This window comes from Chiloscyllium plagiosum, chromosome 44 (assembly GCF_004010195.1).
Source record: "Chiloscyllium plagiosum isolate BGI_BamShark_2017 chromosome 44, ASM401019v2, whole genome shotgun sequence".
Lineage (NCBI taxonomy): Eukaryota > Metazoa > Chordata > Chondrichthyes > Orectolobiformes > Hemiscylliidae > Chiloscyllium > Chiloscyllium plagiosum.
In genome coordinates this window covers 11,380,813-11,406,427 of record NC_057753.1, presented here as the reverse complement: position 1 = coordinate 11,406,427, position 25,615 = coordinate 11,380,813, and the positions used below count along the sequence as shown (strand labels likewise).

The following is a 25,615-nucleotide window of genomic DNA, read 5'->3' as shown; positions in this document are numbered from 1 at the left end:
ATATCAAAGTTGAAACTTTATTGCTGGAACAGCACAGCAGGTCAGGCAGCATCCAGGGAACAGGAGATTCGACGTTTCGGGCACAGGCCCTTCTTCAGGAATGAGCAGAGAGTGTTCAGCAGGAGAAGATAAAAGGTAGGGAGGAGGGGCTTGGAGGAGGGGCGTTGGAAATGTGATAGGTGGAAAGAGGTCAAGGTGAGGGTGATAGGTCGGAGTAGGGTGGAGGCGGAGAGGTCAAGAAGAAGACTGCAGGTCAGGAAGGCGGTGCCGGGCTGGAAGGATCCGGCTGAGACAAGGTGGGGGGAGGGGGGATGAAGAAACTGGTGAAGTCCAAGTTCATCCCCTGCGGTTGGGGGGTTCCCAGTCGGAAGATAAGACGCTCCTCCTCCGACCGTCGGGTTGTTGTGGTTTGGCGGTGGATGAGTCCAATGACCTGCATATCCTCGGTGGAGTGGGAGGGGGAGTTGAAATGCTGTGCCACAGGGTGGTTGGGTTGGTTCGTCCGGGTGGCCCAGAGGTGCTCTCTGAATCGCTCCGCAAGTAGGCGGCCTGTCTCCCCAATATAGAGGAGGCCACACCGGCTGCAGCGGATGCAGTTCAACAACTGCATTAATACTCTCCCTTGGATGCTGCCTGACCTGCTGTGCTTTTCCAGCACCACTCTGATCCAGATTCTGGTTTCCAGCATCTGCAGTCATTGTTTTTACCGAGCTGCTACAAATGAACAGTGTTTCCTCCCAGGATGAGGAGTGGAAAAGGGGGGAGACATTGCTTTGCTCCCAGATGTTGCCCAGAGGGGGCGGAGTTTCACTCTGAAACTGACAGGGCTGCATCCGCATTGTGACGTCAACGGTAAGGGGCGGGGGCTTCACGGAGCCGGCCAGTGACGAGCCCGTGTACCAAACCGCTTGCCCTCCTAATGGCCAACCGCCCGTGCGTCACACAAGACCATTGTGAGCCAATTGCCAATCCTCGGAGGACCAGAAGTAATCTGGTCCTCCTGCCAATCAGAGCCACCCATTGCCTGAATGCGGAAGTTGGAACATGAGCTGCTGCTGCTCCTCTCTCTCTGAATGAAGATTGAGCCTCACCCCAGACTGCAACTTACTTCCTCTGTCCAACATCGGTGAGCACAGCACTCTCTGTTCTCAGCCTGGGCTTAAAATGCTCATTTTCATGAATTGAAAGCAAATGAATACAGGGAGAGGGCAGGCTCGGACGGTTGACTTGGTCTTCCTGCATCTTCCTGATTGAAGGGCTTTTACCCGAAACGTCGATTTTCCTGCCCCTCGGATGCTGCCTGACCTGCTGTGCTTTTCCAGCACCACTCTGATCCAGACTCTGGTTTCCAGCATCTGCAATCCTTGTTTTTACCTAGTTGATTTTAACCCTACTGCGAATCCTCTTGCAAGGATGCCTGCCTTGAAGAAGTCTCTCTTTCTTTCTTTCTCTCTCTCTCTCTCTCTCTCTCTCTGCAACCCCCAGGTCGTCATCTCCGCCCCCCTCTCTTCCTGATGAAGGACCTTTGCCCGAAACTTCGATTTTCCTGATCCTCGGATGCTGCCTGACCTGCTGTGCTTTTCCAGCAACACTCTGATCTAAACAACGGTTGATTTGGTCTCTCTATTGTAGACATTGACAGGCTTCGCTTCCTTAACTTGATCGATTCATTTGTTTGGTTAATGCTGTCAATGAAAGGGGCTGTCTTCCCCAGGAGATGGTTAACATTTAACAGGATGGCATATTATCACTAGCTGCTTGGCAGTACAGTTGTAGAGTCATAGTCATACACCATAGAAACAGAATCTTCAATCCAACCAGTCCATGCTCAACATGATCCCAAACTAACTCGTCCTCACCTGCATGCTCCTGGCCTTTATACCTCCAATCCTTTCCTAATCAATCCCCTATCCAAATTACTTTTAAATGTTGCAGTTGTACCCGTATCCCACCTCTTCCTTGGGAATTTCAAACCACACATGAACCATCTATGTTTTTTAAAAACCTGAAAAATGTGCCACCCAGTCTTGAAATGCCCCATTCTAGGGAAGAGAAAGCACCCATCAACTGCATCTGTACCTCATTATTTTATAAACTTCTATCAGGTGCCCGCTCATCTCCTATGCTCCAGTGAAAAAGGTCCCACCCTTTCCTTATGGCAGATGAGTCTCTAGTCCTTGGGTTTAGATGACTGAGAGGTGACCTTATTTAAACTAATAGAATTCTGAGGGGGGCTTGTCAGGACAGATTTGGTTAAAATACTTCTTTGTTAGAGAATCTCGAACTCACTGACACAGATTAAAAATAAGGGCTCTCCCATATCTGGTGGAAATGAGCAATTTATTCTCTCTTGTTAGCTGGTGGAATGCTCCCCCACCAAGAGTAATGGAGACTGGTTCATGGAAAGTATTCAAGGCTGAATTGAACATAGTTTTGAGTGACAGGGAGATGGAAGGGTATGGAGAACCGGTCGGAAATGGAGATAAGGCCACAGCAGAACAGACATGATCTTAAGGAATTGCAGAGCAAACCCCATGAGCTGAATGGTCCAATCTGTGACAAACTGTGTTCAGGGCAGGACGATGCAAGCAAAGAACTGTCAGTCAACATTTTTCAGTATTTTTAGGAGAATTTGGAGTGGGGCAGTAATAGGAACAGCAGAGTGAGAATGGAGGGAAACTGTAGTGTTGAGATCCACAATTTTGAGGGAAGGAGAGGAGAAAGAACGTTCCACAAGAACCAGAACTGTCTGTTTTGGAGTTTCTATCTTGTGTAATCTCCTTTTACAGGATACGAGAAAGGAAGGAATTGCAGCCAGAAATCTCAAAACAAGATCCGATAGAGACAATCAATTCATTGGCACGGGAGTCTCATCAGCCTTTGAATCTTGCAGGATTTTTTAATTCTCTTCTGTCCTGCCTGCTTCGAAAGGTTTCAAATATCAGTGAGACTGAGGCACACAGACCTGACTGAGAGTGTCCCAGTGAACTGACTGTGGGAAGAGCTTCAATCGGTTACGCAGTCTGAAATAGCAACACCCCATTCGCAGCAGCAAGAGACAGAACACATTGTGTGGGTGAGTAGTCTTTCAACTGATTGTCGAAGCTGGAGAGAGACGAGGATTCCCACGTGATGGAGAAACCGTGGAAATGTGGGGACTGTGGGAAGGAATTTGAATTGCTGTCGTTGCTTGAATGCCATCGGTGCGGTCACACTAGGGAGAGACCGTTCCCCTGCTCTGTGTGCGGGAAGGGCTTCACCAACTCATCCACCCTGCATAGACACCAGCGGGTCCACACTGGGGAGAAGCCATTCACCTGCTCCGTGTGCGGGAAGGGATTCAGTCAGATTGGCCATCTGCAGTCACACCAGCGGATCCACACGGGGGAGAAGCCGTTCATCTGCTCAGTGTGTGGGAAGGGGTTCACGCGAATGGGCAACCTGCAGACGCACCAGCGGGTCCACACAGGAGAGAAGCCATTCACCTGCTCTGAGTGTGGGAAGGGGTTCACTCAGTCATCTAAACTGCTGACCCACCAGTGGGTACACAGCGGGGAGAGACCTTTCCCCTGCTCTGTGTGCAGGAAGGGCTTCACCAATTCATCCGCCCTGTGGAAACACCAGCTTGTCCACACCAGGGAGAGGCCATTCACCTGCTCCATATGCGGGAGGGGATTTACTAATTCATCCGACCTGCTGATGCACCAGCACCTCCACACTGGGGAGTGGCCGTTCACGTGCTCTGCGTGCGGGAAGGGCTTCACCCGTTCATTTGCCCTGCGGAGACACGAGCGGGTCCACACCAGGGAGAGGCCATTCACCTGCTCTGTCTGCAGGAAGGGGTTCACTCAGTTCTCCAACCTGCAGAAGCACCAGTGGGTCCACGGTGGGGAGAGGCCGTTCACCTGCTCACTGTGTGGGAAGGGGTTCACTAATTCGTCCGATCTGCTGACACATCAGCACCTCCACACCGGGGAGTGGCCGTTCACGTGTTCCGTGTGTGGGAAGGGGTTCACCCATTCATCTGCCCTGCAGAAACACCAGCGGGTCCACACCAGGGAGAGGCCGTTCACCTGCTCGGTGTGCGGGAAGGGGTTCACTCAGTCCTCCAACCTGCAGAGACACCAGCGGGTCCACACTGGGGAGAGGCCGTTCACCTGCTCCGTGTGCGGGAAGGGGTTCACTCAGTCCTCCGTCCTGCAGAAACACCAGCGGGTCCACAGTAGATGACATTGCATCTGTTGCACCCGATGTGGGCTCCTCTACATCAGGGAGACAGGGCGTCTTCTTGCGAGTCATTTCAGAGAACATCTCTTGGACCCCCGCACCCACCAACCCCACCGCCCCGTGGCTGAACACTTCAACTCCCCCTCCCACTCTGTCAAGGACATGCAGGTTCTGGGCCTCCTCCACTGCCAAACTGTTACCATCCGCACCAGGAAGAGGAACACCTCATATTTAGACTTGGGACCCTGCAACCACACGGGATAAATGTGGATTTCAACAGCTTCCTCATTCCCCTCTCCCCACATTATTCCAGTCCCAAGCCTCCAACTCGCCACCACCCTCCAGACCTGTCCATCTCTTCCCTCCTCTGACCTATCACATTCTCCCTCGCCTTCATCCACCAGCGGCTTCACACCGGGGAGAGGCCGTTCACCGACTCTGAGTGTGCACTGTGGAGACACCAGCGCATCCACACCAGAGAGCGACCATTCTCCTGCTCCGTGTGCGGGAAAGTGTTCCATCTTCCCTGCGGAAATACCAGTGGGTCCACACCGGGGTGAGGCCATTCTTTTGCTCCAAGTGTGGGAAAGGATTCGCTAACTCCTCCAACGTGCTGACACACCAGCAGGTCCACACCGGAGAGGCTGTTCATCTGCTCCGCCTGCGGGAAGGGGTTCATTGATTCGTCTTCCCTGCGGAAGCACCAGCACATTCACACCGGGGAGTGGCCTCTCACCTCCTCCAAGTGCGGGAAGGGATTCGATACGTCGTCTACACGACTGGCGCACCAGCGGGTCCACACCAGGGAGAGGCCATTCACCTGCTCCGTGTGCGGGAAGAGATTCAGTCAGCCATCCCATCTGCTCAGACACCAATCCAGTCACACTGAGGAGAGAACACTTGGATTCTTTGTATTAGTATTCAAGAGGGCATACATTCACTGGTCAGTTGAGGACCGATTAGGACACACTTACTAATTTGGAACATGCAGTGGAGGTGTATAACGGTCATGTTTGACTCTATGAAGAAATCTACCCCATGTTAAGATTGGCTCCAGTTACTCCCTTCCCCGCAAAGCTGTCAGGACGGTAACATGGTGTGAGATATTGTATTATAGGTCTCTTGCTAACCCACTCACAAACACTTTATATTTACATCGGTCTTTACTAACTTGCTGACAATAGCTCATTATCTAATAACACCACATTTCTTCATTCATAACTCCTTCCTATAACGCGGTTTTATTCCTTCATTCATAAAACTGTACTTTTGTAGTATATTTTACTATTGCAAGATAGACTAAATTAAAATACTCTTTTCAACTCATTCCTGCTTTTTCACACCTTCAATCCTTATCACCTCTTGTTACAAGCAGTGTTTAGGTCTATTTCTACGTCAAAAGCTAACTCTGAATAACTTAATATCAGAACATATTCAAAGCACCACCAAGTCTCCACAAACGATTATAATATTAATCGGCCCTTACCATCCATCTCTCGGGACCCGAATAGATACAGAACATCAAACGTTTTCTCCAACTCGTAGCCACTATCCTCTTTAAGAAACTTAGACTGTGCTTCCATGAAATTGCATAAATGAATGAAATTCATGCTGGCAAATAGTAAACAATCCAGCCGGGGTAAGCTGTTTAATATCCTTTATTCTTTTATTCAGTGAAGGTACAATCTCTAATGTATTTAGATCATACAGGCCCAGGATTTTTTTACTGACATTTGCTAACTTAAAAGACAAAAGGACTAACTCCTTTGAATTATGCAGCAGACCACACAGACACTCTCAATCCTATTGGGAGTAGCAGGCAGTATTTAGCACACGTTTAAACCATCTTCTGTTTCCCCAGGACAGACGTCACCCAAGCCTCTGTGTACAATAGATAAAACAATGTAACTCCAGAGTGATAGAATTTTAATATATGTCAGAACTGTGTGTAAAGAGGCTGCTGTAAGGACGGTATTTCAGGAGTCCATCACCACCACAAACTTGTACTCCTTGTAGTTGCTGAATAAAGAGGCTATTTTCACCACTCACTGATTTTGGTCGCTATATGAACACGATCCCACGACGGGAACAGACCGTGCTTGTCCAGTGCTGAAGGTCGGACAAAAAGGAAAACTAAAGTTTCTGACGACAGCTTACAATCCAAGTGGCTTTTGCGAGAAATGCCTGGGGGTATTTAGAAATTGTTAGGGTCTGCTGACCCACTGATGTTCCCAGGGTCTGAGCCACACAAGTGGTAGGATGGAGGGGGGAATGTGGGTATAGGTTATGTCCCCACCATAGAGCTGTGCAGCACAGACACAGTCCAACATGGTCCAGATATCCTAAATTAATCTTGTCCCATTTGACTCATATCTCTGTCAATGCATGTATCCATCCAGATGCCTTTGAAATGTAATTGTACCAGCTTCCACCACTTCCTCTGGCAGGACATTCCATACAAGCACGACTCTGTGTGAAAACGTTGTCCCTTAGGTCCCCTTCCTCGCCCACCTTCAATCTATGCCCTCTAGTTTTGGACACCAAAGGGTCTGGTTCCATGCTGTACAGCTCCATGACTCTAGTGTAAGTGATAATATATTCTTGGTATTACAGACTTGATGGGCCAAAGAGCCTTTTCTGTACTGTATGATTCTGTGATCAGAAATCTCTAATAGGGTTCCAGAAGAAATATGCCTCTCTGTGCCTTTCAAAAACATACAGCATTTATAACAGATTAATACAATAATAAACTTAATGTGGAATTTAAGAACAGACATCATTCCAGTAGAGCATGTTCCTTCTGTGCTGAAGCCATTCTATACTTTGTGGGAGTTCAGGCTGAGGAACATTAACTATTTAGGTTTAGATGTTACGCATGTAAGTCTGGAATAACTGTGGATCAGCAATAGTGTTTAGAGAGAATGGTACTTCCTGTCTCTGTAGTCCTCGTTTGGATTAACGAGAGAGAGAGGATGTCACATCTAAAGAGCTTACAGAGAACTGTGCAGCTTGTTCAGTCAGTTGAGTTGGTTCTGCACTAGGACAAGACAAGCTTTTGATGGACCCTAATTAAACACTACAATTGAACACTCCAAATTCAAGGAATGTGTCATGGGCAAATCAAACATGACATTTGGAGAAATAGATACTGACATTTCTATCCTTGTGTGCTGGACGAAGTCTTCAGATCAGGAAATGTGTGTGGAGCAAGGAACAGTTAATGTCTAGAGTCTGATTTCACTCTTGTTCAGAACTGAAAGGGGTTGGAAAATGCTGAAGACCGAGTGGGGAGTAAGAGCGAGGGGAGCACACGGTGAGAGTACCCAGAGCCAAAGGCATAGATTGCTAACGATGGTGAAGGAGCGATTGAGATATTGTATGGGTGTTAATGAGGCTGTGAAAAAGAGAAAGTGTTCACTCTGCTCAGACAAAGTCAACAAGACAAGGCTGTGTGGGAAAATGGAAGAAAATTGGAGAAGACTAAGCAGGACAGACTTACACAGTGCATGGTAGAGCCCTGTAGAGTGTTGCTGAACAAATAGTCCCAGAAGGGCACTCGCTTAATTCCTTGAAAGTGGAATCATGAGAAGACGTGAAAGCAAGAAAGTGCTTGCTTTCATGGGTCACAGTTTTGAGTATAGGAGTTGGGATGTCATGTTGTGTCTGTACAGGACATTGGTGAGACTGTGCAGAAGGTTGGTCACCATTCATTTGGAAGAACCCTGTTAAACTTGAGACGATGCACAAAAGATTTACAGGGATGTTGCTAGGACTGGAGGTTTTGAGTTATAGTGAGTGGCTGGGGATTTTTCACCCTGGAGCATCAGAGCCTGAGGGATGACCTCATGGAGGTTTATAAAATCATGAGGGGCATGGAGAGAGTGAATAGCCAATGTCTTTTTCCCCAAGATGGGGGAGTCCAAAACTAGAGGGCATATCTTTAAGGTGAGAAGGAGAAGGTTTAAAAGGGACCTCAGGGACAACATTTTCATCTGTGTGTGTGGAACAAGTTGCCAGAGGAAGTTGTGGAGATGGGTACAATTATTTAGAAGACATCTGGCTGAATAATTTGGGTTTATATGGACCAAATGCTGGAAATTGGGACTGGGTCGGATTGGGATATCTGGTCAGCATGGATGAGTTGAACCGAAGGATCTGTTTCTGTGCGGTGTGACTCTATAATTCGATAACTCTATGTCTGAAACCAGACTTTTTTTTTAACTGATAATCTTCCTGCCTGGATTTTTGTTAGTACACCCAGTTTCAGGAGATTTGTGGTGGGTAAAAGTGGCACATGTCCCCCTTTCCTGAGAATTCTGGAAAATCTAAAGGGGCTGTTAAAAGTATTTTAACTTTGGGAACACTGGGTCTTGTGGAAGCAGGACATTTGTCAAATATTTTCAGAGAAATTCTCTATAGCTGGCGGACTACAGTTTTCCCACGGAATGTTCACAGATATTAAGCATATTACATTCTCCCGAAAAGTGAAGAAGGATTGATCTTGCTAACGTGAAACAAATGTTGGAGAGAAAGGAAACTGCCCAGATGAAAGTCAACACTTATCAGATTGTTTCTCGAACAGAAAAGCTGGCACTGGAGACACCCAGAAGAGGGGCATCTCATACATATTTCTTCAATTAGTTTTGAAATATTGTTGGTGTGTCTTACTGGTTAAGTCATGGCTATGGTTGTTAAAGGTCAGTCATCTCAGCTACAGGACGTCTCTGTAGGAGTCCCTTAGGGTATTGTTCGAGACCCAACCATCTTCAGCTGCTTCATCAATGACCTTCCTCCATCATAAGGTCAGAAGTGGAAATATTCACCAATAATTGCACAACATTGAGCACTATTCACAACTCCTCACATCCTGAAGCAGTTCAGTTTCAAATGCAACAAGATCTTAACAATATCCAATTGGCTGATGAGTAGCAAGTAACATACATCCAAGCAATGACTCATCCCTGTTACAAAGATGTGGGGGTACTGTAACTTTAAGAGAGTTAAAAGGCCGCAGAGCTACCTGACAGCATCAAGCGTTCTGAATAAAGTAACAATGTCATACTTGGTTGAAACTGAAATTAGCTGGGTTGCCTGGAAACAACAAATCAGATTTGAATTAAGCCATTCAGTTAAATGACACTCCAAAAAAAACCAAACTCCAATCAAGTTTGAATTTAGTATATTGAAAATCTTAAAAGCCAATGACACAATCCAATTCTTTGGGGGCATAAGACCAGGGAAACTGCCAAGCTAACGACATCTGCAGACTGCTGGAGAATACCTCTCTTAAAGGTACCTTTATCAATTTGTGACCTGTGAAGCAGAATCTCCCAAGAAGAAAAGAAGACACAGGAAGATCCAAATAGAAGATTTGACAGCTGGCTGGTTTTCAAAACTTAAATTTTTGATAAATCTCAATTGGGAGATTTTATTGGATAAGTACTATAGAAGGGAAGGTAAAAGACAGGATAGAGGAAGAAGTTGTAAATAGTTGATAGTTAATGGTTCTCTGTTATACTTTAAGAAATAAAATGGTTAATTTTTCCTTTAAATAGTTCTTGGCCTTTTGAATTTTCACAGATTACAGCGTGGGATAATTTTTTTCTGTGTTGCTGGTTTAAATTAAGCAGGAGGGTTTAACCCGGATCATAACATCCCAAAATAGATAATCTGACCACTGCCCCGTGACATTCATTGGTGTTACTGTCACTAAATACCCCACTATCAACATCCTTGGGGTTTACCATTGAGGAGAAACTCAACTAGACTCACCAAAGTGACTACAAGAGCAGGTCAGAGGCCAGGAATACTGTGGCAAGTAACTCACCTCCTGACTCCCCAAAATCTGTCCATCTTTGAAAGGCACAAGTCAGCAGTGTGACAAAATACTGTCCCACTAGCTTAGATGAATGCAACTTCAACAGCACTCAAAAAGCTTGATACCATCCAGGACAAAGTAGTCTGCTTGATTGACACCATATCCACATGCACCCACTCCCTCTGCCACCAATGTTCAGAAGCAGTAGTGTACCATCTACAATATAGAACAATACAGCACAGAACAGTCCCTTCAGCCCATGATGTTGTGCTGAACATTTGTCCTAGCTTAAGCACCCATCCATGTACCTATCCAATTGCCGCTTAAAGGTCACCAATGATTCTGACTCTGCCACTCCCACAGGCAGCGCATTCCATGCCCCCACCACTGTCTGGGTAAAGAACCCACCCCTGACATCTCCCCTATACCTTCCACCCTTCACCTTAAATTTATGTCCCCTTGTAACACTCGGTTGTGCCCGGGGAAAAAGTTTCTGACTGTCTACTCTATCTATGCCTCTGATCATCACGACTCTTGAATTCAATCCCTCTGCTAATGAATGCTAATACACCATAGGCCTTCTTACAAGCTCTATCCACCTGAGTGGCAACTTTCAAAGATCTATGAACGTAGACCTTACTAAGAACCCTACCATTAACCCTGTATTCCGCATTCTTATTTGTCCTTCCAAAATGGACAACCTCACACTTGACAGGGTGGAACTCCATCTGCCACTCCTCAGCCCAGCTCTGCATCATATCTGAAGAAGAGCTTATGCCCGAAACGTCGATTCTCCTGTTCCCTGGATGCTGCCTGACCTGCGCTTTTCCAGCTACACATTTTCGGCTCTGCATCATATCTAAGTCCCTTTTCAGCTGACAACAGCCCTCCGCACTATCCACAACTCCACCAATCTTCGTATCGTCTGCAAATTTACTGACCCACCCTTCGACTCCCTCTTCCAAGACTCTGGAACAGGTTGGTTGAGATCTGTGTTCATTATCAACATTGACAGGCTTTGTTTCCTCAGCTTGACACATGTATTCCAATATGCACCGCAGAAAGCCACCAAAGATCCTTAAACAATATGTTCTAAATGAACAACCACTTCCATCTCAAAGGGCCAGGACAATAGATACTTGGGAACACAACCACTTGCAAGTACCCCTCCAAACCACTCACCATCTTGACTTGAAAATATATTGTTCTTCCTTCAGTCTTGCTGGGTCAAAATCCTGGGATTTCGCTCCCCTTGTGGCATTGTGGGTCACCGTACAGCGCGAGGACTGCAGCGGTTCAAGAAGGCAGCTCACCACTACCTTCTCAAAGGGAACTAAATGCTGTCCAGCCAGCGATGCCCCTGTACCACTAGTAACTTTTAATAAATTATGGAAACAGAGTCTGAAAACTAAAATAAAAATCAGCGTTAAGGAGGGAGAGATGGAGAGTATTGATTCGGTCATTATTTGAGGACAGATAAAGAGTGATGTATTGAAGTGAAAATAGAGTTTACAGTTAAACATCTGTAGTGTTTCAAATCTAAAATCAATTAAAGATTGTCTCGTGTGTACTTCACTAACACGTGAATAGGAAGGTTAAGAAGGTAGATGGGACACTTGCTTTCATTACTTTAATCCAGTGCGGTCGTGTGGTACTGGAGATAGAGGGTAATGGCAGCTTTACCTCCCACAATCCCATGCACTCCAGACACCGCTCTATGGGCCGCAGGCAGTACCAGTGAAAGCGGTGAGGGTGCTGCAAGTGCACATGTGAGATCGGTGTGGTTCTATGCCCCTTATTGTTCTGATGGAAGCGGAGATAACCAATAGAAAACCCTGGAGGACCGGAGAGCACTGGTCCTCCCGCCAATCAAGGCCCTCTTATTGTCTGAATGCGGACATTGGACCATGAGCTCCTGAAGCTGCTGCTCCTCTCTGAATGAAGATTGAGCTTCACCTCAGACTGCAAGTTCCTCCCTCCAATGTCTCTCTTTTCTCACCTTCCCTTCCTTTTCTCATCCTGGAGTTCAACTGTTGGTTTGTAGGAGCTGGAGGGAAAGGAAGTCAATCCAGGGGAGGGGACAGACTCTGGAACAGGTTGGTTGAGATCTGTGTTCATTATAGAGATTGACAGGCTTTGTTTCCTCAGCTTGACACATGTATTTGTCTGTCAAAAAGGATGGCCTCTTGATCTGCCATCAGGACAGATGCAAGAATGTTGAATCGGCATGAGAAACAGGTCAGATTCCCTCTGAGGGCTCTTGTGAGAGCTTGTTGATTTGATTTGATTTATTGCCACATGTACCACAATTAGTTGGAGGAATTGTGGATAGTATGGAGGGCTGTTGTAGGTTGCAACAAGCTATTGACAAGATGCCAAACTAGGCTGATAAGTGGCAGATGGTGCTCAACCATCACTTTGGAAGGTCAAATTTGAATGCAGAATACAAGGTTAAAGGCAGGATTCTTGGCAGTGTGGAGGAACAGAGGGATTTTGGGGTCCATGCCCACAGATCCCTCAAAGTTGTTACCAAGTTGATAGGGTTATTAAGAAGGCATATGGTGTGTTGGCTTTCATTAGCAAGGGGATTGAGTTTAAGAGCTGTGAGGTTATGCTGCAGCTCTATAGAGTCCTGGTTAGACCACACTTGGAATATTGTGTTCAGTTCTGGTCGCCTCATTACAGGAAAGATGTGAAAGCTCAGAGAGGGTGCAGAGGAGATTTACCAGGATGCTGCCTGGACTGGAGGGCATGTCTTATGAAGAAAGGTTGACGGAGCTGGGGCTTTTCTCATTGGAGCGAAGAAGGTTGAGAGGTGATTTGATAGAGGTGTATAAGATATTGAGACACATAGACAGAGTGGTTAGCCTTGGCAGAAATGTCTATTATAAGGGGGCATATTTTTAAGGTTATTGGAGGAAGGTTTAGGGGAGATGTCAGAGTAGGGTTTTTACTCAGAGAGTGGTGGGTGCATGGAACACATTGCCAGCAGTGGTAGGAGAGTCGGATACATTAGGGACATTTAAGCAACTCTTGGATAGGTATGTGGAAGTTAGTACAATGAAGGCTTTGTAGGTTAATCTGATCTTAGAGTAGGATAAAAGGCCAACACAACATTGAGTACTGAAGGGCCTGTATTGTGCTGAGCTATGTTCTATGTACCCAAGTTCAGACAAAGGTTTGGTTTTGTGAGCAGTACAGTCAGACCTTAGCAAACAAGGACATGTAGGTCATACAGTTCTTAGAGACAGTGAGGCAAAACGCAAGGTTGCACAGAAGGTGCACAAAGGCAAGGTCAACATTAGATTTGACATTTGAGAGGTCAATGATGGTAGGGAAGAAGCTATTATTGAACCTGGTGCATGTGTTCAAGCTTCTGAATCTTCTGCCAGGCGGGAGAGGGTGTAGTGGGGGTGGGAATGGTCTTTGATGATGTTGGCAGCCTTTCTGCGGCAACGAGAAGTGTAGATCGATTCCACGGATGGGAGGTTGGCTTCCAGGATGGACTGTGCTGTGCACACAACCTTCTGTAGTTTCTTCCGGTCCTGGGCAGAGCGGTTGCTGTACCAGGCCGTGATGAACCCAGATACAATGCTTTCTATGGTGCATCTGTAAATGTTGGTGAGGGCCCTTATGGACATGCCGAATTTCCTAAGCCTCCTGAGGAAGAAAAGGCATTGTTGTGCCTTCTTGACTGTTGCATGAGTAGGTTTAGATATTTAGCTGCTCCTTTCTCATTCTTACTAACTCCTTTACTTGATGCAGTCGCACAGTTTCATACCTTGTGCTAATCTTTTTGAAGGACTTCTTTAGAAGGATAAGATATTATGAGGGGCAAAGATAGTGTACATGCATGATATTAAATCTTTAAACTTGATTATGTTTTAATGAACAGAACAGCTTCTTTATGGTAAAATGTGTAAACTGAACAGACATTATGAAGGGTAAGAGTGCAAAGTATTTATTGCGTGGTAAAACAGGACTGAGTCTGCACAGCTTTGACAAGAGGAGGTCATTGTCTGATTAATCTGTTAGGATTATTTGAGCAGGTAAAGAATAAGTTAGAGCTGAAAATGTATTGCTGGAAAAGCGCAGCAGGTCAGGCAGCATCCAAGGAACAGGAGAATCGACGTTTCGGGCATAAGCCCTTCTTCAGGAATTTTTGAAGGACTTCTTTAGAAGGATAAGATATTATGAGGGGCAAAGATAGTGTACATGCATGATATTAAATCTTTAAACTTGATTATGTTTTAATGAACATTCCTGAAGAAGGGCTTATGCCCGAAACGTCGATTCTCCTGTTCCTTGGATGCTGCCTGACTTGCTGCGCTTTTCCAGCAACACATTTTCAGCTCTGATCTCCAGCATCTGCAGTCCTCACTTTCTCCTCGAAGAATAAGTTAGACAAAGGAAAGCCAATGGACATGACCGATTTGCATTTCCAGAAGGCCTTTGACAAAATGCCATGCAGGAGGCTGCTCAATAGGATGAGTCCTTGGTGTTAGGGGCAAGGTACTGGCACGGATAGAGGATTGGCTGACTGTCAGAAGACAGAGAGTTGGGGATAAAGGGGTCTTTTTCAGGACGGGGCAAGCGGAATTCCAGAAGGGGTGTGTGCTAGAACTTCAACTCTTCATGTTAGGTGCAAACAATCTGGACAAAGGGAACTGAGGGCATTGTTGTCTAACACAGATAACACAACAGTAGGTGGAGGGACAGGGAGCATTGAGGAAGTAGGGAAGCTGAAAGAAGGACATGGACAGGCCAGGAGAATGGCCAGAGAAGGGGCAGATGGAATACAATGTGGCAAAATGTGAGGTTATCCACTTTGGTGGGAAGATGAGAAGCAGAGACTATTTTCAAAATGGGAAAGACTTCAGAAATGTGAAACACAATGGGACTTGGAAGACCCAGCTCAGGTTTCTCTTAATGTTAACCAGCAGGTTCCGTGAGCAGTTAGGAAGGCAAACGCAATGTTAGCATTCACTGTTAAGAGGGTTAAAATACAAGAGCAGGGATGTACTGCATAGGCTGTATAAGGCTCTGGTCAGACCACATTTGGAACATTGTGAGCAGTTTTGGGCTCCGTATCTGAGGAGGTTTACAAGAATGACCATGGGGTTGAAGAGCTTGCCAAATGAGGAGCGTTTGAGGACTCTGGGTCTGGATGAGGTGGCATTTAGAAGGATGGAGGGGGAGAGGTTGAGTCTCACAGGAGACTGAGGGGCCTGGATAGAGTGGATGTGGAGAAGATGTTTTCACTTGTAGGAGAGACCCAGGACCTGAGAGCGCAGCCTCAGAGTGAAGGGAGGGCCCTGAGGTGAGGAGGAATTTCTTCAGCCAGACAGTGGTTAATCTGTAACACTCACCGAGGTGGGGGTGGGGTTGGGATGTGGAGGGCAAGCCATTTGAGACAGAGATAGATCAGTTGTTGATTAGTGAAGGGATCAAGGGTTACAGGGAGAAGGCAGGAGCATGAGGTTGTGAAACATATCAGCCATGATCGAATGATGGAGCAGACCCAATGGGCTGAATGGCCCATTTCTGCTCCTTTTATTATGCTCTACTGAAACATGATTGGTTATAATTCATACACTGTGTATCCAGGATGGGAAGGAGGTGAGTGTGGGTCTGTCAGTCAGACCCTGCAGGAGAATGGGGAGGGATATTAGGTACAGCAGAGTGAGAATGGAGGGAAGAGGGTGTGGGATGGAGCTTTATAGCTTTTAGTGAATGAGAGAGGGCATAGATGTTCCTGGACTAGAACAGTCTGTTATGAATTTCTATCCTGCACTTCCTCTGGCAACTCGTTCCACACACGCGCCACCCCTTGGGTCCCTGTTAAATCTCACCTGAACATTATAACCTCTAGTTCTGGACTCCACTACCCTGGGGAAATGTTAGATCTTGTATTTTCTGATGAGAGTCTGAGTCACGGAGGCGGTTTCAGCTAATCTATATTGCAGCTTCATTTTCAGTACAGCTTCATTTCTCCAGAGCAATAAGGCACACCGAAAGCCAAAAGGTGTATTAACTTAAACAGTTTCAACTTAGAGCACACACCCCCAGACCCCTCTTGATTGCTATTGGTCAGAGCCGCCCAGTTATCCCTTTGTAATTGGCTCTCTGGACCATAACTGTCTTATACAGTTTCAGCTGACCTCAATGTATTCCCAATGAAACTAATCGTTTCATGGAATGACAAAGAGATGGACAGGCTTGTGGTCCTGCCCCGGAGCTTTGTGACATTTCCCCGACTCTCTTATCTCCCTCCTTGAGGCTTTTTCACACTGGATCCTGTATTCAAGTAACATTTACCAGCTGCACCGTGTTAACTGCCAATTCATTGGATACTTGGCCATCACTTCAGGAACCTTTTAAATTCCTCATTACAGGCGATCCAAAAGGACATTAGTTTTCGATAAGTTCCAGCCAAGTTATGTGGTTACACCTAATGTCAGAATTCTTCAGCTAACAAGTTGTTGCTTCCCATATTTACCAGACACCTCTATCTTTATCCTTGGGTGTTTTATAACGTGTTCATCTCACATTCCAATGTCTGCCTATTTCTGTCTCAGTGATTCATTCCTCTCTGTAATGAGACGGGGGCTGCTTTTATTGTCTGAAACTGGTTGGAATCTTTTTCTATAATGCTTTAAGTGATTTTTTTTGTGTATAGTTAGATTTGTAACTACTGTGGAATCTATATCTATGATTATTTGAAGGATCTTAACTGAAACTTACTCTTAGTATTGTATCAGATTGAGTAAATGATTCCAGAGACACAACAAATTGGGGTGAAATGGTCCTATCTATGTTTTATGCATAAACAATTACAGTTGCACATTCTATCCCAGTTCTCTTACTTGGAGTTACTACTGTTTTACGTGTCAGAACTATATGAAGAAAACATTTTTCCCATGGTCTCTAACTCCTGTCATCTTCTAGAATAGATTGCAGGTTTCAGTTCATTGATATATAAATCCCAGAACCTCTTTAAAGTCACAGTCTGGAGATTACTTAAGGTTTTATAAAAAGACGTGACATCTTGGCTCAGACAATGCCATGAAAGATGTGAGGTAAGAGTCTGTCTTGAGTCAGACTGGTTTTGTTTCCAAATATGGAATTTATAAAATATTAAATGGATTGAGTGCCTGCAAATTGGGCTCAAAAATCACACAATAGAATGTATCTGTAAGTGCAAATTCACCCCATAGACTTATATGTACGTGTGCATGCGAGAGAGTGAGTGAGTGTGTGCATTCGTGTGAGTGCATGTGAGAGAGCGTGTGTTTGCATGTGTACATGCTTGGTAAAGTGTGAGTGTGAAGGAGTATAGGAGAAAGTGAGGTCTGCAGATGCTGGAGATCAGAGATGGAAATGTGTTGCTGGAAAAGCGCAGCAGGTCAGGCAGCATCTAGGGAACAGGAGAATCGACGTTTCGGGCATTAGCCCTTCTTCAGGAAGAAGGGCTAATGCCCGAAACGTCGATTCTCCTGTTCCCTAGATGCTGCCTGACCTGCTGCGCTTTTCCAGCAACACATTTCCATCTGTGAAGGAGTATAAGCCTGTGAGAGGGTGTGTGCGTGGGTGAGAGTGTGGGGGGTGTATGTGTGTATGCATCTGAGAGAGGGTCTGCGTGAGTGTATGAGTGTGCAAGACTGTGTGTGTGTGTGAGAGGGAGAATGTGTACAGTGTAGCAGGATCACCTGTAGTGTAACATGAGCTCACGGTCCCGGTTGAGGCCATCCTCCTGGGTTCCGAACTTGCCTATCAGCCTCTGCTCGGCCACTAGAAATGATGAAGCAGTTACACAAAACACAGTGGAGAGGGGTGGGTGCGATTTGTCTTTCGATTTGCAGAAGGTGGGAGGCTCTAGATGCTGTGATCCAGGGCAAACACATGCTTCAGGACCTTCGGCTCAGAGAGATGGAGCTGGAAGCCAGACTGCAGATACGTTGGGGGGAAGCAGACACTTAATTCTGGGAGATGGTCTTTCCCTCCGGACAGAGCCTTCTGATTGGGTCAGTGGACAGGTTCAGGAGAGTGTGAGCCTGGGTCAAGCAGATAAAGGCAGTCTGACAGAGGGCTGAAGGGGGCAGGAGCTAACTGGCTGGGTGGTGGGAGTAAGAACAATGTCAGGGAGGGGGAAGTAAGGGACAGAATAGTGACAGGGATTGTTTTCAATCTCTGCACTTGGCGGTCAGAGGCCAGATGGCATCGGTATCTGTCTGCGCCAGGATTCGGGAACTGATGTGCTCAGGGCTGGAGAAGTGGGAAAGGGAGGTTGCAGCGGGTGTGGTCCAACAATGTCAGGAGGAGAGGGCCTCTGGTGAGGGCGCATGAGAAGGTAGAAGCTACAAATACAAAACAGAACCTCAAAGCTCTGGGTAGTTGGTGGCTCAGTGGTTAGCACCGCTGTTTCACAGCGCCATGAGCCTGGATTCGATTCCACCCTTGGGCGACTGTCTGTGTATAGTTTGGCACGTTCTCCCCCTTGTGTCTGTGTGGGTTACCTCTGGGTGTTCCTAGTTTCCTCCAACGGTCCAAAGATCTGCACATTAGAGTGGATCAGCTGTGCTAAAGTGCCCAGGGATGTGCAGGTTAGCTTACATCTTTCATCTTTGAGAATGACCATGTTAGCTTCAGTTCCTTGATTTGTAAATCCCAGAACATTTTTAAAGTTACGTTCTCAAAATAGATTTTAACAATAGGTATCATCTCAGACAATGCATTGAAGATGTGAAGTTATAGTTGTCTGTGTCCCAATGTTATGTCAGACTGATTCTATTTCGAGAGTGGGAGTTACAGAATCTTACATGAATTTATGCAGTTTTTGAGCAATTCAGAATAGAATGGACAATTGCAAGGAAGTGTACAGATAACTGACCAGGAACACTACTGGCTGATCCGACCAAAGAGCACACCCGTGAACTAACAACGTTGATCATTAGTGGAGCAGAGTGGTGCAGCGGAGGTCTGCTGGGCCTATAACCCAGAGGTCGATGGATCGAAAGCATCTTCTGCTATTTACTTTATCAGGTGGCTCAGTGGTTAGCACTGCTGCCTCACTATGCCAGGGACCTGGGTTCAATTCTAGCCTGGGGCGACTGTGTGGAGTTTGCACCTTCTCCCTGTGTCTGCGTGGGTTTAATCCGGGTGCTCCGGTTTCCTCCCACAGTCCAAAGATGTGCAGGTTAGGGTGGATTGGCCGTGCTAAATTGCCCATAGTGTTCAGGGATGTGTATGTTAGGGGCATTAGTCAGGGGTAAAGTAGAGTAGTCGGGGAATGGATCTGGATAGGTTACTCTTTGATAAGCTCGGACTTTTCTCTCTGAAGAGAAGGAGGAAGAGGGGTGACCTGATTTGAGATATACAAGATAATGAGTGGAATAGATAGAGTCAATAGCCAGAGATTGGGGCAGGATTGACTGGCACGAGGGGTCATAGTTTTAAGATATTAGTGGAGAGGTATAGAGGGGGCATCAGAGGTAGGTTCTTTATGCAGAGAGTTGTGAATGCATGGAATGCGTTGCCAGCTGTGGTGGTGGAAGCAGAGTCATTGGGGACATTTAAGCGACTGCTGGACATGCACATGGACAGCAGTGAATTGAGGGCTGCGTAGGTTAAGTTATTTTATTTTATATTAGGATTAATCCTCGGTACAATATTGTGGGCCAAAGGGCCTGTTCTATGCTGTGCTGTACCTTTCTATGTTCTAAGACTTTCGATCCAATCCTTCAGAGTTCTCTACATGCCCTCATCCCACGTATTCTCACGAAAGCGACTTCTACTGCCTTTCGGAGATACACAAAGCCAACACACTAGGACATTCAGTGTATCAGGCCATGGGACCCTGTGTGAGAACTTCTCTGGCTATGTTGAAGGCATCTTGAAACCCATTGTGCAGGGGGGCCCAAGCTTCTGTCACAACATTACAGATTTCTACCAGAAACTCAGCTACCACGGACGAGTTGAATCAGGAATATTCTTTGTCACAATGGACATTTCAGCACTTTACACCAGCATTCCCCACGATGATGGCATCACGGTGACAGCCTCAGTACTCAATACCAACAACCGCCAATCTCTGAACACTGTCCTACAACATATCTGCTTCATCCTTGACCACAACATTTTCACCTTTGACAACCATGTGTCTGGACGAAGAACTGGAACAGCCATGGGGACCAAATTTGCACCCCAGTATGCCAACATTTTCATGCATAGGTTCAAACAAGACTTCTTTTCTGCACAGGACCTCCAACCAACACTATACACCAGATATATTGACAACATTTCTTCCTCTGGACCCATGGCGAGGAGTCACTGAAACAACCACACAGTGATACCAACAAGTTTCATCCCACCATCACACTCACCATGTATCTGTCTCATTCTTGGACACATGCATCTCTATCTAGGATGGGCATCTCAGCACTTCCATGTATCGCAAACCCATGGATAACCTGACAATGCTACACTTCTCTAGCTTCCACCCGAAACATATTAAAACAGCCATCCCCTATGGACAAGCCCTTCACATACAGGTGAGGAGGAACGTAACAGACACTCGGAAGTACACAAGCATGCTCTCATAAGAACGGGGTACAATGCTCAACTCATCAACTGCCAGTTCCAATGTGTCACAGTGAGAAATCGTAATGACCTCCTCAGGAGACAGACATAAGCTGCAACCCTTTGTGTCCAGTACTTCTCGGGAGCTGAAAAACCACGCCATGTTCTTTGCAGCCTGCAACATATTATCATTGAGGATGAGCACCTCACCAAGACCTTCCCCATACCTCCACGTCTTGCCTTCAAACAACCGCCAAACCTTAAACAGATCATTGTTTGCAGCAAACTGCCTGGCCTTCAGGACAACATGATGCAACCTTGTCATGGTAGATGCTGCAAGACATGTCAGAGAGTCGACACGATTACTCGGTACTCATGTGAATCGGCTAACATTGTTTATCTCATGTGCTGCAGGAAATGATGTGCTGAGGCATGGTATATTGACGAGACCGAGCAGAGGCTACAGCAATAGATTAATGGACACTGCACAACAATCACCAGGCAGGAGTGTCCCCTCCCAGTTGAGGAACACTTCAGCAGTCCAGGACATTCAGCCTCGGACCTTCGGGTGACTATCCTCCAAGGCGGACTTCAGGACAGGCAACAATGGAAAGTGGATGAGCAAAGGCTGATATCCAAATTTGGTACCCATGGGGATGGCCTCAACAGGGACCTTGGGATCATGTCACGGTCCAGGTGACCCCACTACATTATGCTTTCTCTCTCTCTCACACACATGCACACAAGTGCGCACTCACACAAACACATGCTCCTCCAGAACAACACACTCACACACCCTCTCTCATGCACAAGCGCTCATATGCTCTCTCTCTCACACACACACCCTGTCACAGACTTATACCCCATTACACTCACACACGCGCGCACACCCCCCACACATCCATGCACTCAGTTTCCCTGAGTTTATGGGATGAATTTGCACTTGCAGAATTACATTTTATTTTGCTCAAAAACTGCATAAATACACGTAAGATTCTGTAATATCACTTTAGAAATAGAATCAGTCTGACCTAACATTGGGACACAAGACAGACTTTAACTTAACACCTTCAATGCATTATCTGAGCTTTTAACAATATGTGTCATCTCGGCTGTCTTGAGCATGTAACTTTAAAAAAAGTGCTGGAATTTACATTAGAAGGATCCGAAATTAAAGTGGTCATTCTAAAAGATGTGAGCTAAATTTGTTTAATATTACATTCCATGACACTGCAATCCTGTTGCTGTAATGTCTGCGTCTTATGATTATGCTCCACAACCATCCGATGAAGAAGCAGCGCTTCGAACGCCAGTGATTGAAACAAACCTATTGGACTATAACCTGGGCGGTGTGTGATTTTTAACTTAGAAAATCTGTCAGTAATACCAGCATCTCCATACTGCGCATGCTACTCGGTGTCAGCAGCCACAACTCGGTGTCAGCAAAACACTGCGCATGCTCATGTAACACACGGAAACGCCCCACGACTTTGTTTCGCTGGACCAATGGGAGGACCGGATGGAGACTGGTCCTCCTGCCAATCACATTAAACCCACAGTCTGGATGCGGAAGTTGGTCCATGAGCTTCTGCTCCTGCTCCTCTCTCTCTGAATGAAGATTGAGCTTCACCCCAGACTGCAACTTCCGTCCTCTGTCCAACATCGGTGAGTACAACACTCTCTTTTCTCACCCCCTTTTCCATTCCGGGGTTGAGCTGTTGACTTGCAGGAACTGAAGAGAAAGGGAGTGAATCCAGGGAGGGGACAGACTCTGGGAGAGTGAATCCAGGGAGGGGACAGACCCTGGGAGAGTGAACCCAGGGAGGGGACAGACCCTGGGAGAGTGAACCCAGGTCTGTGTCTCAGTTGAAAAACACAAGGCAAATGCAGGAGAATTGACGTTATGGGCACGAGCCCTTCATTAGGAATGGTGTGTGGATGTACAAAGGGGCCTCGGTGTCCTTCTACACCAGTCACTGCCAGTTGTCAGACAGGTGCAACAAGCAATCAGCAAGGCAAGTGGTCTGTTAGCAAGAGTAATTGAGTTGAGAAGTGGGAATGTCTTCCTGCAGTTAGGGGGTCATGGAATATATCCAAGGCTGAGTTCATCTGAATTTTGAACAACAAAGAAGTGGATGGTTATAGGGGAAGGCAAGAAAAAGGTTTGGAGACCTTTTACAAAAACAAACCCTTTAGTCTGACTTGACCATGCTGACTATGTTCTCAAACTAAAGTATACCCACCTGCCTGTGTTTAGCCCATATCCCTCTGAGCCTTTCCTATTGGAGTCATAGAGATGTACAGCATGAACAGACCAGTTATCCTAATCTATTCCTATTTGTCAGCACTTGGCCCATATCCATCTAAACCCTTCCTATTTACAGACCAATCCAGATGCCTTTTAAATGCTGTAATTATATCAGCCTCCACCACTTCCTCTGGCTGGTCATTCCATACATGCATCACTCTCCATGTGAAAAAGCTGCCCCTTTTATGTCTTTCCTCTCTCACCCTAAACCTATGCCCTCTAGTTCTGGACTACTTCACCCCAGGGAAAAGACTTTGTCTATTTACCCTATCTGTGCCCCTCATGATTTTATAAACCTCAATAAGGTCACCCCTCAGCCTCCGATGCTCCAGGGAAAACAGCCCCAGCCTGTTCAGCCTCACCTGAGAGCTCAAATCTTTCAAACCTGGCATCATCCTGGTAAATCTCTTCTGGACCCTTTCAAGTTTCACAACAACCTTCTGATGGGAAGGAATCCAGAGTTGCACAAAATATTCCAAAAGTGGCCTCACCAATGTCCTGTACAGCTGCAACATCACCTCCCAACTCCTTTATTCAATGCTCTAACCAATAAAGGAAAGCATACCAAATGCTGCCTTTACTATCCTATCTACCTCCGACTCTTCCTTCAAGGGGCTATGCACCTGCACTCCAGGTGTCTCTTTGTTCAGCACACTCCCCAGGAACTTACCATAAAGGGTATAAGTTCTGCCCTGATTTGCTTTTCCAAAATTCAGCATCTCACATTTATCTAAATTTAAACTTTGTCATTAGATTACCTACAGTGTGGAAACAGGCCCTTCGGCCCAACAAGTCCATACCGCCCCTCCGAAGAGAACCCCCCCCCTCTACATTTTACCCCTGACTAATCCACCTAACACTACGGGCAATTTAGCATGGCCAATTCACCTAACCTGCACATCTTTGGACTGTGGGAGGAAACTGGAGCACCCAGAGGAAACCCACGCAGACACGGGGAGAATGTGCAAACTCCACACAGACGGGAATTGAACCCGGGTCTCTGATGCTGTGAGGCAGCAGTGCTAACGACTGAGCCACTGTGCCGCCTCCAGTGATGTACTTATTAAAATGTCTTTTAAATGTTTTAACTGTACCTGCATCCACCCCTTCCTCTGGACATTCATTCCACCCAAGAACCACACTCTGTGGGGGAAAGAAATGGTGCCCCTCATGTCTTTTTAAAATCTGTCTCCTCTCTTCAAAATTTGCTCCCTAATCTTGAACCCTCACCCTTGGCAAAGGATAACTGCCAGTCACCTCATCTCGTGATTTTATAATCCTCTATAAGGTCACCAGTCAACCTCCTCTGCTCCAGTGGAAAAATTTCCAGCCTATTCACTTATGATCTGTTCAATGCTGGTGCAGGCTTGACAGGCTAAATGGCCTACTCCTGCTCCCAATTCTCACACTCCTAGTCCAGGACAGCAAGAGACCATAAGACATAGGAGCAGAAATTAGGCCTTTCAGCCCATCAGGACTGCTCCGCCATTAAATCATGGCTGATAAGTTTCTCAATCCCTTTTCTCCCCGTAACCCTTGATTCTCCTTGATACTCATGAACCTATCTATCTCCATCTTACATATGCTCAGTGACCTGGCCTCCACAGCCTTCTGTAGCAGTGAATTCCATATGTTCACCACTCTCCGGCTGAAAAGGTTTCTCCTTATCTTTTTTCAAAAATATCTTCCCTTTACTCTAATGCTGTGTCCTCAGGTCCTAATCTCTCCTACCAATGGAAACATCCTCCTAACATCCACTCTGTCCAGGCCATTCAGTATTCTGTGTGGTTTCAATTAGATCCCCCCCTGAGTATGGGCCTGTTCATTAACATGAACCAGCCCCTTCAGGATGAGGTACAGCATGGATTAGGTTCAGCAAAGTGAGAATGGAGAGAGTGTGTGCGGGATGGAGATTATCAGCAGTTAGCGATAAGAGGGGAAAGAAAGTTCAATATAAATTAGAATTGATCAGATGGGCTGATAGGCCGAGGGGTGGCAGATGGAGTTTCATTTAGATAAATGTCAGCTGTTGCATTATGGTAAGGCAAATCAGGGCAGGATTTACACAGTTAATGGGATGTGTTGCCGAATAAATGGATCTTGCAGGTTAAAAGCTCTTTGGAAGTGGAATTGCAGGGAGTCAGGATAATGAAGAAGGCATTTGGTATGCTTTCCTGTATTGGTCAGAGCATTGAGTACAGGAGTTGGGAGGTCATGTTGCGGCTGCACAGGACATTGGTTAGGCCACTTTTGGAATATTGCGTGCAATTCTGGTCACCCTCCTATAGAAGAATGTTGTGAAACTTGAAAGGGTTCAGAAAAGATTTACAAGGACATTAGCAGAGCTGAGGGTTTGATCTATAGGGAGATGCTGAATAGGCCAGGGATAATTTCCCTGGAGCATCGGAGACTGAGGGATGACCTAATAGGTGTTTATAAGGGGTATGGGTAGGGTGATTGGCAAAATCTTTTCCCCGTTGTAGGGGAGTCCAAAACTAGAGGGCGTAGGTTTGAGATGAGAGGGGAAAGATTTAAAACGGACCTAAGGGGTAACTTTTTCACACAGAGGGTGGTGCGTGTACGGAATGAGCTGCCAGAGGAAGTGGTGGAGGCTGCTACAATTACAACATTTAAAAGGCATCCCTTTTGTCCTTAACATATTTATAAAAACTCTTCTAATTCAC

General features: G+C 46.2%; 1 protein-coding gene and 1 pseudogene across 2 annotated transcripts in view; one reads left to right on the top strand and one right to left on the bottom strand.

The window, feature by feature from the left end:
* The window catches only part of LOC122543522 (zinc finger protein 229-like), a 97,718-nt gene that overhangs the window by 4,645 nt on the left and 67,458 nt on the right, over positions 1-25,615 (top strand). The window contains exons 1-3 of one of the 2 annotated variants that reach the window (XM_043682301.1): positions 1,043-1,126; positions 2,790-3,076; positions 21,993-22,288. The gene's annotated coding sequence lies outside the window, so the exon portion shown is untranslated. Of the gene's footprint in view, positions 1-1,042; positions 1,127-2,789; positions 3,077-21,992; positions 22,289-25,615 lie in introns of those variants that run through there. The other variant, XM_043682302.1, reaches the window with a different exon arrangement.
* Positions 1-25,615, bottom strand: part of LOC122543515 — an 87,270-nt pseudogene that overhangs the window by 24,980 nt on the left and 36,675 nt on the right.